The sequence below is a fragment of the Nansenia antarctica genome (genome assembly GCF_963989245.1).
Source record: "Nansenia antarctica genome assembly, chromosome: 14".
NCBI lineage: Eukaryota > Metazoa > Chordata > Actinopteri > Argentiniformes > Microstomatidae > Nansenia > Nansenia antarctica.
In genome coordinates, this window is record NC_137684.1 from 20,310,925 (window position 1) to 20,323,831 (window position 12,907).

The window sequence follows — 12,907 nt, forward strand, 5'->3', positions numbered from 1 at the left end:
AGGACATGGTGCGTTCTGGTCTGAAGGTGCAGCTAGACTGTGGACAGAAACTAAACAATGGTCCTTTTGAAGCCAACTGGCCCAGATTTATTTCCTGCTAAGGGACTAAGCAATAATAAGAATATAAGAACATCAAAACTAATGAACCTCCTCCCTTCTCCAGGCCACATTACTATACTGACCCCCAGCAGTGTTTTTCATCTCTTGTCTTCTCTCCTCACCACGGCATCGCGAACTATACAAACTAATTATTATAGGCTATACGATAGCCAGCAAGTAGGACGAATCTGCAAATCACATGGATAGGCTGTGATATACAAAAAGATCTACCTACTGCCGATCATTATTATGTAGCATTAGCGAACAAGCAAGTTAGGTGGCATCGCACTACATGAAAACATTACCTCCGATTGTCTCGTCGTTATAGAGACTTCTGGTTGGTCTAGACGCGGGGGTGGGCTCTACTTGTAGCTACAATGTAGGTTTCACCATACAATTTATTGTTTATATGCGGAACGATAGCGAAGTTATTATACAACAGTGTTCGTTCCATGTCGCCGGCGACATGCTCGGTGAACATATTTTAAACACAATGTATATTTCCAAAACTTTTCCAAAACAGTTAAGTTAATTCCATAACTTTTCCAGACTGGAAAATAGTTTTTCAAATTCCATAACTTTTCCAGGAATTTCATGACCGTGGGAACCCTGTATATATTCAAGGCACCAACTGGGACTTCAGATAATGCTGTTCAATAATCATTTCAATTCCTGATATTTATATTTGTCTAATAAAACAATTGCATAATGACTTCAGTTCTGCTGTCTTACCTTATCAAACTTAAAATATACAGTTATTCTATGTCTTTCTTTGCATACAATGTCTGTTAAACTATTGTTGACAACATCTGTCGACAATAAAGTTCAGTACATGTTGTCAACAGGCATTATTGATGGCAATGCATCTGTCAAAGGTCCAATGACTTAAAAGATAATAAGACTGCCATCATAGTCTACTGAACTGCATCTTGTCTCTTTCTCTTAAAAGAAAGTAAAATGGTAAACAAGAGAATCTGATACTATTCAACAAGTTATAGGTGTTATTCATTCTGTTTGAGGGATCCACAGCGTCAGTCCCTTCATCTTGCTGATCGCTGATAAAGGATCTCCTTTACTTTATTTTACCTCTTAGTACAAGTGCTAAAGTTTTGAGCCTCAGACAAGTCATGATATACATAACATTAGAAATGATCACATGTACTTTTCTTTACTGCAGGTCATTTTATATTTTGTAGCTCTGGTGTTGTGCCGTGTGGGAGGATGGGAAGTGTGGTTCAAGCCAGGTCTAAACCCAAACCCCACATTAAGCTTGTGCTGAAGCTGGGAATGAACAACAAAGACCTGGGGGCTATTCCACGTACCGTGATTAAATCTGATCCCGGTTTAAATCAGATCCTGGTGCTAATTTCAGCTTGTGTTCCGTTCCATCAATGTGGCTCAAATAATTTGCTGCTTGGTTGCTATGCAACCAATCCTTCTGAACAAACCTGGTAGCGAGCAGGTTTACAGGCTGGTTTAGGTAATACGTGCGTCAAAAATGTCTCGCAGGCGGAAACGACATCCCGAACGACGGTTCCGTCAAGTGTCTTTCCCGTGGCCTGGGGTGGTCCAGTGGTCTAGCACCGCGGTCTACAGTGCACACATATGCCCATGTCGGCATGGGTTCGAATCCAGCCCATGCCCTGCTGACATGCCCTCTCTCCCTTCTTCTCCTCACTTTCCTGTTTGTCTTCACTATATCTGTCTAATACAATGAAAAATAGGAGTGGGACTGCCTCACTCAGGGACATTTTTATTTTATTTTTTTCCCCACTTTTTACGAGATAGATAATTTGATATTTTGAAAGTGTGATCGATGGTTTATTGTGTGATAACTTGATATTTAGAAAGTGTGAGATAAATAAAAAAGGTATGTCTATCAACTTGCATTGCCAATATCACAGTGGTGTGTTTGGCGCAGGGGTTATCTTATCCACGCCCCCACATTTGGGGCTAGAGTCGGGTCTATGTTTAATATAACAGATATAAAGAGCTTACCTTTATCAATAATGTTCATCGATATCGCAAACGATTAATTTGATTCCATTCTAAACGACCATATCGTTTTTTTCCTTGCCCAGTAAATACAGTGCGAGTCAGAAGCCCTTGTTTACAGCCACGTCACATAGCAAAACCGAGCATGCTTGGTTTCAACCCCCGAATTTCCATATCATTGGTCCTCGAAAGTAATTTTTCCCGCCTCTGCTCGATTCTATTGGCTCTGACGCTTCAAATGAGTGGTCAATCATGAAATTTGACCAATGGGTTTGGGAGAAAATCCAGTGGTTAAACGACGCGTCACGAAGCTGGTGTGAAAAGGAGGCAGTTGCGCAATAGGAGCGCGCAGGGGAGCCCTGCTGGACGGAAACAGTCTAAACAGTTGGATTTGGATGCAATTTATACCAATAGTGATATGTCAATGAAATATAATACATTTTACAGTCTTGATACATGGGAAAGTCTGATACACTGATGTCTGACTCATCAGACCCTGGAGTACGGATTCCTAGATGATTTGGGCTATAAGGTCAGGTTTCCAAGCTGAAATTCACTCTAAAAGCTGTTGTTTTTTTAGGCGGAGATTGAATTTGAGATTTTTCACAATGTTCTAGCTCTATTTACTCTGACACAGTAACATATATTTGGATTCTGACACTTCTACAGTCACCCCACAGGTATCATTTGATACCAAGATCATTATGAAGGCCCTTGTGATTGTGGAGATATTCTATATTCACTGTGGGCATGTGATTTCGAGCAGAAAACCTGAAAAATAGCATCGATAAGAAAGCAGCCAGCTAGAGGTCCCGCTTCGATACTTGATTTAATTAAAAAAAAAAAATGTTTTACATTTAACCGAAGCCTTCATGCAAATCGATTTACAATATATATATATATATATATATATATATATATATATATATATATATATATATATATCTGTCTAAGTGAATCATCTATCCATCAGTAATCATAAGAAAAAATAATCTATGCCAAATCCAGGGTCCAGTTAGAAGAACATAATTTACTACTCAGAAAGGCTTCAAACACCATTGTAATCGTGTCAGTTCTTGTAAATTAGCAGACACCATCATTTTATAGCCTACATACTTTTTTAGATGAGATTTTAGATTAGATTCAGACAACGAAATGCAGTAAAAAGTGTGTCAGAAGAGGGATTTGAACCACCGTCTTAAAATGACGAATTAATACTATGGCAGCGGTCAATACCAATATGCCATCGTGACAATATGACTGTATGTAGCCTGCTGCTGATATCACCACAGTAGTAAATATTAATTTATTAAAATATGAACATATATAACAATAACTGGGGCTAGTATGACCTACGCATTTAATCGGTCAGGAGGGACAGTACAGGGGGGTAGTAGATGTCTCAGGAGGGACAGTACAGGGGGGTAGTAGATGTCTCAGGAGGGACAGTACAGGGGGGTAGTAGATGTCTCAGGAGAAACAGTACAGGGGGGTAGTAGATGTCTCAGGAGGGACAGTACAGGGGGGTAGTAGATGTCTCAGGAGAAACAGTACAGGGGGGTAGATGTCTCAGGAGGGACAGTACAGGGGGGTAGTAGATGTCTCAGGAGGGACAGTACAGGGGGGTAGTAGATGTCTCAGGAGAAACAGTACAGGGGGGTAGTAGATGTCTCAGGAGGGACAGTACAGGGGGGTAGTAGATGTCTCAGGAGGAAATCACAGCCTTATTCCCGATGGGTCTGAGACTGATGGCTGAATCTCAAAAGTCGGTATAAGTTATTTTACCACCCGGTATAAAGCAGGCACTAATCTTGCCCACAGCTCTCTCTCTCTCTCTCTCTCTCTCTCTCTCTCTCTCTCTCTCTCTCTCTCTCTCTCTCTTCTGTTCTCTCTCTCTTCTGTTCTCTCTCTCTCTTCTGTTCTCTCTCTCTCTTCTGTTCTCTCTCTCTCTTCTGTTCTCTCTCTCTCTTCTGTTCTCTCTCTCTTCTGTTACCGTGTAGACCTAATGAACTTATTCAGCATAGTCTTGTGTTTCTACTCCCTTCATAGCCAGTGTTATACTTCCCGTAGTGTGACTCTTACCGGGGTTAATAAAATCTATCTATCTGATGTTCCTGTGTCACAGTATCCTGGGTGGAAGTGATAGAATCAATCACACTGTCACACAGCTACTTCTTTGAAAGAAAACCATTTATTGCTTTGAGTGAAAAGTACATCTTTGTTGTACTTCATACGTAGGTCTGTTGTACTTCATACGTAGGTCGGTTGTAGCAGACCTAGGAGTTGTTGTAGCAGACCTAGGAGCTGTTGTAACAGACCTAGGAGTTGTTGTAGCAGACCTAGGAGCTGTTGTAACAGACCTAGGAGCTGTTGTAGCAGACCTAGGAGCTGTTGTAGCAGACCTAGGAGCTGTTGTAGCAGACCTAGGAGCTGTTGTAGCAGACCTAGGAGCTGCTGTAGCAGACCTAGGAGCTGTTGTAGCAGACCTAGGTGCTGTTGTAACAGACCTAGGAGCTGTTGTAGCAGACCTAGGAGCTGTTGTAGCAGACCTAGGAGCTGTTGTAGCAGACCTAGGAGCTGTTGTAGCAGACCTCGGAGCTGTTGTAGCCGACCTAGGAGCTGTTGTAGCAGACCTAGGAGCTGTTGTAGCAGACCTAGGAGCTGTTGTAGCAGACCTCGGAGCTGTTGTAGCAGACCTAGGAGCTGTTGTAGCAGACCTAGGAGCTGTTGTAGGCGCTGTTGTAGCAGACCGAGGAGCTGTTGTAGCAGACCTAGGAGCTGTTGTAACAGACCTAGGAGCTGTTGTAGCAGACCGAGGAGCTGTTGTAGCAGACCTATTGGGTGCTGTTGTAACAGACCTAGGAGCTTAGGCTTGAGAGACACATTTCAACTACACATAAAGTTTTGAGAGACACATTTCAACTACTGTGTAGAGGTTAGTAGAGAGAGTGTATAGGAATCGACTTTTGAGATTCAGCCACAATTTGCGTTTCAAGCAGTGACAGGAAGTGGGAAGGGTCAGACTTCTCACCTCGGAGACAGGTTTCTGCTTATCCTTCAGAATGTCAATCTCTCTCAGTATGTTATTGGTGTTGTCTTCCAGAGCTGCATTTATGACAGCAGTAACATCCTGTAGAAAGAGATTGGAGATTTAAAGGAGTGGTTTGTGTGGTTTTGAGACTACACATGAGTGGTTTGTGTACAAGTCTTCGAGTACTACAATAGCTAACTTGCATCTCAAAATCAAGTACCCAGACCACTGAGATAAGATCCCGACATGTCAAGTGAACAGGTCATAATAAATATTTGCTTGAAAATAATTGTATTGAAAATAATAAATAATAAATAATAACAATTTATAAAACAAGAAAAAAATGCAGACAATATATCATATTTATGAAATCTTAATAAACAAATACAGTAGCCTACAGACTCTAAAAGAAAAATTGGCCCCATCAACAGGACTCAGCCCCTTGGTCAGCAGCAGAAAGACCCGTGGTCATCATCTTATATACAGTGCATTGCTCATAGATGGGCGTAGTAGATGTCTCAGGAGAAACAGTACAGGGGGGTAGTAGATGTCTCAGGAGAAACAGTTGGGGGTAGTAGATGTCTCACGAGGAACAGTACAGGGGGGTAGTAGATGTCTCAGGAGAAACAGTACAAGGGGGTAGTAGATGTCACAGGAGAAACAGTACAGGGGGGTAGTAGATGTCTCAGGAGAAACAGTACAGGGGGGTAGTAGATGTCTCAGGAGAAACAGTACAGGGGGGTAGTAGATGTCTCAGGAGGGACAGTACAGGGCGGTAGTAGATGTCTCAGGAGGGACAGTACAGGGGGGTAGTAGATGTCTCAGGAAAGACAGTACAGGGGGGTAGTAGATGTCTCAGGAGGGACAGTACAGGGGGGTAGTAGATGTCTCAGGAGAAACAGTACAGGGGGGTAGATGTCTCAGGAGGGACAGTACAGGGGGGTAGTAGATGTCTCAGGAGGGACAGTACAGGGGGGTAGTAGATGTATCAGGAGAAACAGTACAGGGGGGTAGTAGATGTCTCAGGAGGGACAGTACAGGGGGGTAGTAGATGTCTCAGGAGGAAATCACAGCCTTATTCCCGATGGGTCTGAGACTGATGGCTGAATCTCAAAAGTCGGTATAAGTTATTTTACCACCCGGTATAAAGCAGGCACTAATCTTGCCCACAGCTCTCTCTCTCTCTCTCTCTCTCTCTCTCTCTCTCTCTCTCTCTCTCTCTCTCTCTCTCTCTCTGTCGAGCTGTCTGTTTTCAAAACAACTCAGAATTGGACTCGACTTGAAGCCTATGGCAGGAGGAGATTTAATTGGCTGACCTCTCAGTCCATCACCATCTGGCGCAACCCTAACAACCTACAACAAGGTTTGCAGCTCTGTCACACTGACATGATCATGTTGATATTTGGCTGCCAAACCTGCTCTCATCTTCTCCACAATCCTAAAAATGGAGACACTCATAAAAAGCATCAAAAATCGGTTTTAGGCTATTTTTGCGACTGGTCACGTTATCTGTACATATGCAAAATAAAATATAATATAAACAACCACAACATACATCCTTTGGTGGCATACCTCTGCTGTTTCTACCTGACTGGAGACATTAGTGTACATCAACGACTTTAGATAGTGTAGCATAGTTACTCTTGATATTATATGATATTCTATATTAATGACACTCACAACTGTGTCAAATTTATTGAGGTAATGACCAGAAAGTACCCTTTGTTACAACATTGTTACCACATAAATTCGTAGTAAATACTGGCTGAACAAAGCTCTATAAAGGGTAACCCAATGGTCTTTCCTAGACACAGTGGTCAGATATAAGACAGTCCTTGTCCAGTTGCACGCATCTTCACATGTCAAGGAAATGTATTCGCCTTCTTGCTGTTACAGTTTTGAGAGACACATTTCAACTACTGTGTAGAGGTTAGTAGAGAGAGTGTATAGGAATCGACTTTTGAGATTCAGCCACATTTTGCGTTTCAAGCAGTGACAGGAAGTGGGAAGGGTCAGACTTCTCACCTCTGAGACAGGTATCTGCTTATCCTTCAGAATGTCAATCTCTCTCAGTATGTTATTGGTGTTGTCTTCCAGAGCTGCATTTATGACAGCAGTAACATCCTGTGGAAAGAGATTGGAGATTTAAAGGAGTGGTTTGTGTGGTTTTGAGACTACACATGAGTGGTTTGTGTACAAGTCTTCGAGTACTACAATAGCTAACTTGCATCTCGAAATCAAGTACCCAGACCACTGAGATAAGATCCCGACATGTCAAGTGAACAGGTCATAATAAATATTTGCTTGGACACAACAATAGTTTTTATTTGCCTACTTTCTGTAAAGAGTTACGATTTGACAACAAAGTGGCCGTACCTTTATATGTTGGTTGTAACATACAATGAACATTTTATGTGTAGCTCTTTTGACACACCTTTATGGCAGAGAACCAATATATCACACAAATGAAGACAAAAAGTTAAGAGGTAGATGGCAAAGGGAGGAATGTTCTACCCTCATCTATTTTCTCTACCACATGAACCAGGAAAACCTGGAGGGCCCAGCGATACACTACAATTATGCCTTATGCTGTACAAACTTCAGTAATGGTTTAACAGATGCCCTGCGTCACTTAGAAAAATGGCACAAAGCATGGGATGAAGTAGGCGATAGCATATGGCCCCCAAATTAAATTATGTATTGTCTAGGTTCAGCGCAAGCAGTAGGTGCAATTAGCAGCACAGCAGCTGAAACATTAAAGCTGACAGCGGAGCAAGAGAGAGAACTCCAAGTTAGGATTCTCAGTTACTTCAGATTTGTATATAAAGCCTGGTACACACATAAAGGTAATCTGGACGATTTGGGCCCGATTTCTCCCCTTCTGACCAAGGACAGCAAACGCCTGATTATCGGATGGCTCTAAAGATTATCCTACAAGATTATCCTGTTGTGTGAGGTGTGTTAAGAGTCAATTTCTCCTGACAATCTGCTCGGGCCGACGATCTTAAATATTAAACGTGTTCAATATTTACGATCAAAAGTCCTCTTGTGTGTGGGCAACTCCCGAGTCCCAACAACTCTCGAGCAGGGTTGCCAGATGGGCAGTTTTTTTGGTGGAATTAGCGGTTTTTAGACTGTGGTTAGGCTGGAAAGTGTCAATCCCATCTGGCAACCCTGCTCCCAAGTCCGATTGTGACGTGGATGGAATGTAGCCAATCAAGAAGCGAGCTGACTTCTTTCGAGATTTTCGAGATTTCTGGCTTGAGTGACGAGACTCTACTGTCGTAGGACAGATCTTTATGTATGTTGTGTGCTGTATTGAGAATATCGGAACACACCACACACAATACGATCAAAACTGTTCAATCCATGATTTTTTATCTTCATGTGTGGGGTCTCTCTCAGATAAAAAATCTGTTAAGATTTAGAAAATCTTTATGTGTGTACCAGGCTTTAGGCAAGACCTGATTAACAAAACGAGAAGATTTCTACTACAGATTTCATATTACAGCTGTGTTTAGTGCTATTCAATGCAAGATAGACACACTGGCTGGCTGAGGTCTGACTGAGGTCTTAAAACAGCTGTTATTTCATCATTCATTCATTAGGCTACAATTGAATATGCTTTATAGGTTTTAGGTCAAACATGGCCAATAATCACAACATTCTCAATAAAGCTCAAACATTACAAATAATGTATACTGTATACCCCTCCCCCTGGATTTGGATAAATATTACTTGACTTCATTACAACTGTTTCACCTTTCTATAACCAAAACACCAATAACTTAAGATAAGATCAAGCCTACAGACACCAAATGCATTAATGTTAATGTGTTTAATAATCGTGTAGCATAATATTTCTCATACTTTTCCATCTAAGCTGGATCTTCGTACACTCTACATTCTGATAGTTTTTTCTTTATTTTTTTCTTCCCTCGCTCGCCTCACTTTTCTGACAATTAAATCTGTTAAACAATGAATGAAGTTTGCTTTACCGTTTCCTTGGAAGGCAGGGTGACGACAAACGTGCTGGGGTACAAGAACCAAACGCCTGAGAGCCAGAGGGAGAAGGGAGAATCAGAGAATCGAAAATAGGACTGAATACGTTATCAAGTGGTATGCTCCACTATCCTCAACAAATCTGCAACATGCTCCATGCTGTCGGTTGATTGAAACAACACCCAAGCTGCTAGTGACAAAGCTACAATGTCTGTCTCTGAAATTCATGATATTAGCTTGCCATGTTAACTGGTGAAATAAATTATTGGTAGGGATGGGAATCGAGAACTGGTTCCAGTTGAGAACCGGTTTCAAATTGTTCGATCAATCGGAATCGTACGCCTCCAAGGATATCGATTCCTTTTATTGATGCTGCCATATTTTTCTTACAGTTTTGCGTTGCAAAAACTAATGAGTCATGACGTCAAACTCTGTAATAATCACAATACTATAACCGTGATTTATAGAAACTTCTCTTTTAATAACGTCCATGGAAAGAGGGCAATCAGATATGCAAATTGAAATTAAACAACGTGGAAATCTGTTGCTAGCAGCACAATCGCGGGTCTGTAGTTTAAACACATTTTTTATTCATTTGTTTGTCAAGTCTATTTATGTCTTGGAAATGTCTTTAGGATAACCTAACCCTACATGTTAATGATGTGGTAGGTCAGGTGGTCAGAACATATGTACTTCAAAAGGCACTAAAAATCTTTTGTGGAAAATGTACTAATAGGGCCAAAGAGGTCACATCATATATATCACTGTGAATAGCTTGCTGGTGGGCTAGTAACACCACACAAGTAGGACTTATGAATCTAGAATGAAATGGATGTGAAGTGACACTCACCGAAAGTCAAGAGGAGAAGAAGCAGGATGGCCTTCCTCACATCAATGTTGAACAATGCACCAGCTACAGGGAGAGAGAAAAAGGCTAATGTCAACAAACAAACAAGTAATGCTAACAAATGATCTACAGGAGAGAGATAATGCGAATTGTTAAGTATACATTACTTGATTAAACACATGCACGCACGCACGCAAACACACACACACATGCACAGACACACATACACACACACGACCAACGTGCGCATACACACCGCAACGCAACACATCTGCATACACACCACAACATGCACATGCACACTGCAATAAACACGCACGTACACACACACACACACACGTACACACACACACACGCACACACAAACGATCCATCCATCTATCCATCTATCCATCCATCCATCCATCCATCCATCCATCCATCATTTACCATAAGAGCAGATCACATCCATTGTGCCCCTCTGTGTTGCTGCCTGAGATAAGGAAGTACAAAAAACTGTGGGCCAATGTCCTGTGTACGAATACTCATACTGCCTACCATTAAGTAGGCATTTTGTGTATGCAGGAATAAGAAAGTTCTGAAAGTATGCACAATTCAGTCTAAACTAATTTAAACTAAATTCAATGTGTCACTGTACTTACCACAGCTGGCAGTGGTAGTCCTGGCACTCTGGGAGCCATCAGAGGAAGAGTCCCCAGAGGTGTCAGTGCTACTCTGGCTTACCTGACTGGAGAGGCCCTCACTGGACGTGTGCAGGCTTGGGGGAGGAATACTCACCCTGGGGGGCACGGCTGGGGCCAGACTCACCCTGGGGGGCACGGCCGGGGCTGGGGCCAGAACAGTAGCAGGTGCTGGGGAAGCTGCCTTATGCGCACCTGTTCTCCTCTTATTGTATCTAAAGAGAGAGAGAGAGAGAGAGAGAGAGAGAGAGAGAGAGAGAGAGAGAGAGAGAGAGAGAGAGAGAGAGAGAGAGAGAGAGAGAGAGAGAGAGAGAGAGTGGATGGGGGGACAGAGAACATTAGTACACAAGGATTTGCATACCTTGCTAATGCCTCTACATCAAGTGTGACTTGATGGCTTGCCCCTTCCATGTAGTCAAGCAGAATTTTGCACCAAGAGACGACCAAAATTGTTCACTCCCAACTCAATACTTCAAATAAGACAATTCTAGGTGCGTTTTATTTTTATTTTGAAGTAAAGAATGCTGTGTTCGTAAATTTGCTCACAGTGGTTCAACGTCATAGAGCGACCAAGTAATTTGCTTGGACTAGTCATAGGGTCTTGCTCTTGTTCTTGGTCTTGAGGGCAAACTTGAAGAGGTTTGACACAAATCAACATTTTGTTTCCACTCACATAATAGCCTTCTCACAATATGCTTTTGATGCAGATGGGTTGGCTGTCAAGCAATGATTCGTTGGTATTACACATGGTTATTTCTCCATTGTGTCAACAGTCCAGATGGAAAGGCATAGTTGTGGCGCCATTAATTGTACTCTTTATCTTAGACAGTTCCAAAAAGGTTTTGTAGGTCTGCACATCCAGTTGTCCTGGTCTTCAACATGAGATGGTTCAGTAGTGACTTTGACATAGTCTAAAAAGATCCAACAGCTTAGTGAGATCCAGACGAAAAACCAAATGGTTCAGACCTCTTTTCCTCCGACATGACTATGACCTTTCTAACTATGGTTAAACACTATATTAATGTGTTTGACTGTTTTATTACGGTTGTAAGTACAATGTAAAACATATTGTCATTACTCCTTTGCCACATTGTAATTACAGCAGTGTAACAACAAGTAATAACAGTATTTGTTACACTGTACTTAGATGTTATAACGTGGTAAATAAACACATGTCAAAACAAACTGTTGTTTTTGAACTAAATCCCAAAGTCAGAATTTGAACCGTGACCTTTGGGTAACACTATATTACAGAGTTTGAATGACTGTGTAATAACTATTGTAAGTGCAATGTAACTTGTTATCATTACTCTTTACACTATACTTACAACGGTGTAACCATGAGTAATAATACTATTGTCATTACTCCTTTGCTACACTGTACTTACAGCAGTGTAGCAACAAGTAATAACGGTATTTGTTACACTGTACTTAGATGTTATAACGTGGTAAATAAACACATGTCAAACCAAACTGCTGTTTTTGAACTAAATCCCAAAGTCAGAATTTGACTCGTGACCTTTCTAAGTTGGGGTAACACTATATTACAGTGGTTGAATGACCGTGTACTGTAATTACTATTGTAAGTGCAATGTAACACGTTATCATTACTCTTTTACTACACTATACTTACAACAGTGTAACAATGAGTAATAACAGTTACAGTTTTACAGTTACAGCCAGTGAGTTTACAGTTACAGCCAGTGAGTTTACAGTTACTGTGTTACAGTTACAGCCAGTGAGTTTACAGTTACAGCCAGTGAGTTTACAGTTGCAGTGTTACAGCTACAGCCAGTGAGTTTACAGTTAGTTACAGTTACAGACACTGAGTTTACAGTTACAGTGTAACTGTTACAGTCAGTGAGTTTACATTTACAGTGTTACAGTTACAGCTAGTGAGTTTACAGTTACAGTGTTACAGTTACAGCCATTGAGTTCACAGTTGGTGATACAACTGAAAGCTCAATCCACCTTGTCATTTAAGGCTCATAAAGTATATATACATTATGATGTAGTCTTTAAAGCCTTGTGGAAATGGATAGAAAACATTATTTAAGTGAAATCTGTAAGTATATGCTAATTAGTGGCGGCGACATCATGCGACTCAAAATGTCACATTTTAATTTAATATAAAATATTTCTGTTGGTTTAATTATATGTGTCCTATGGAGTTCAGATAGTGCACGTTGTATGGTGCCAGTAAAGAGCAAGCAACATTGGCTAAGACGCCGCTTTAGATTCAAAATTAGACCT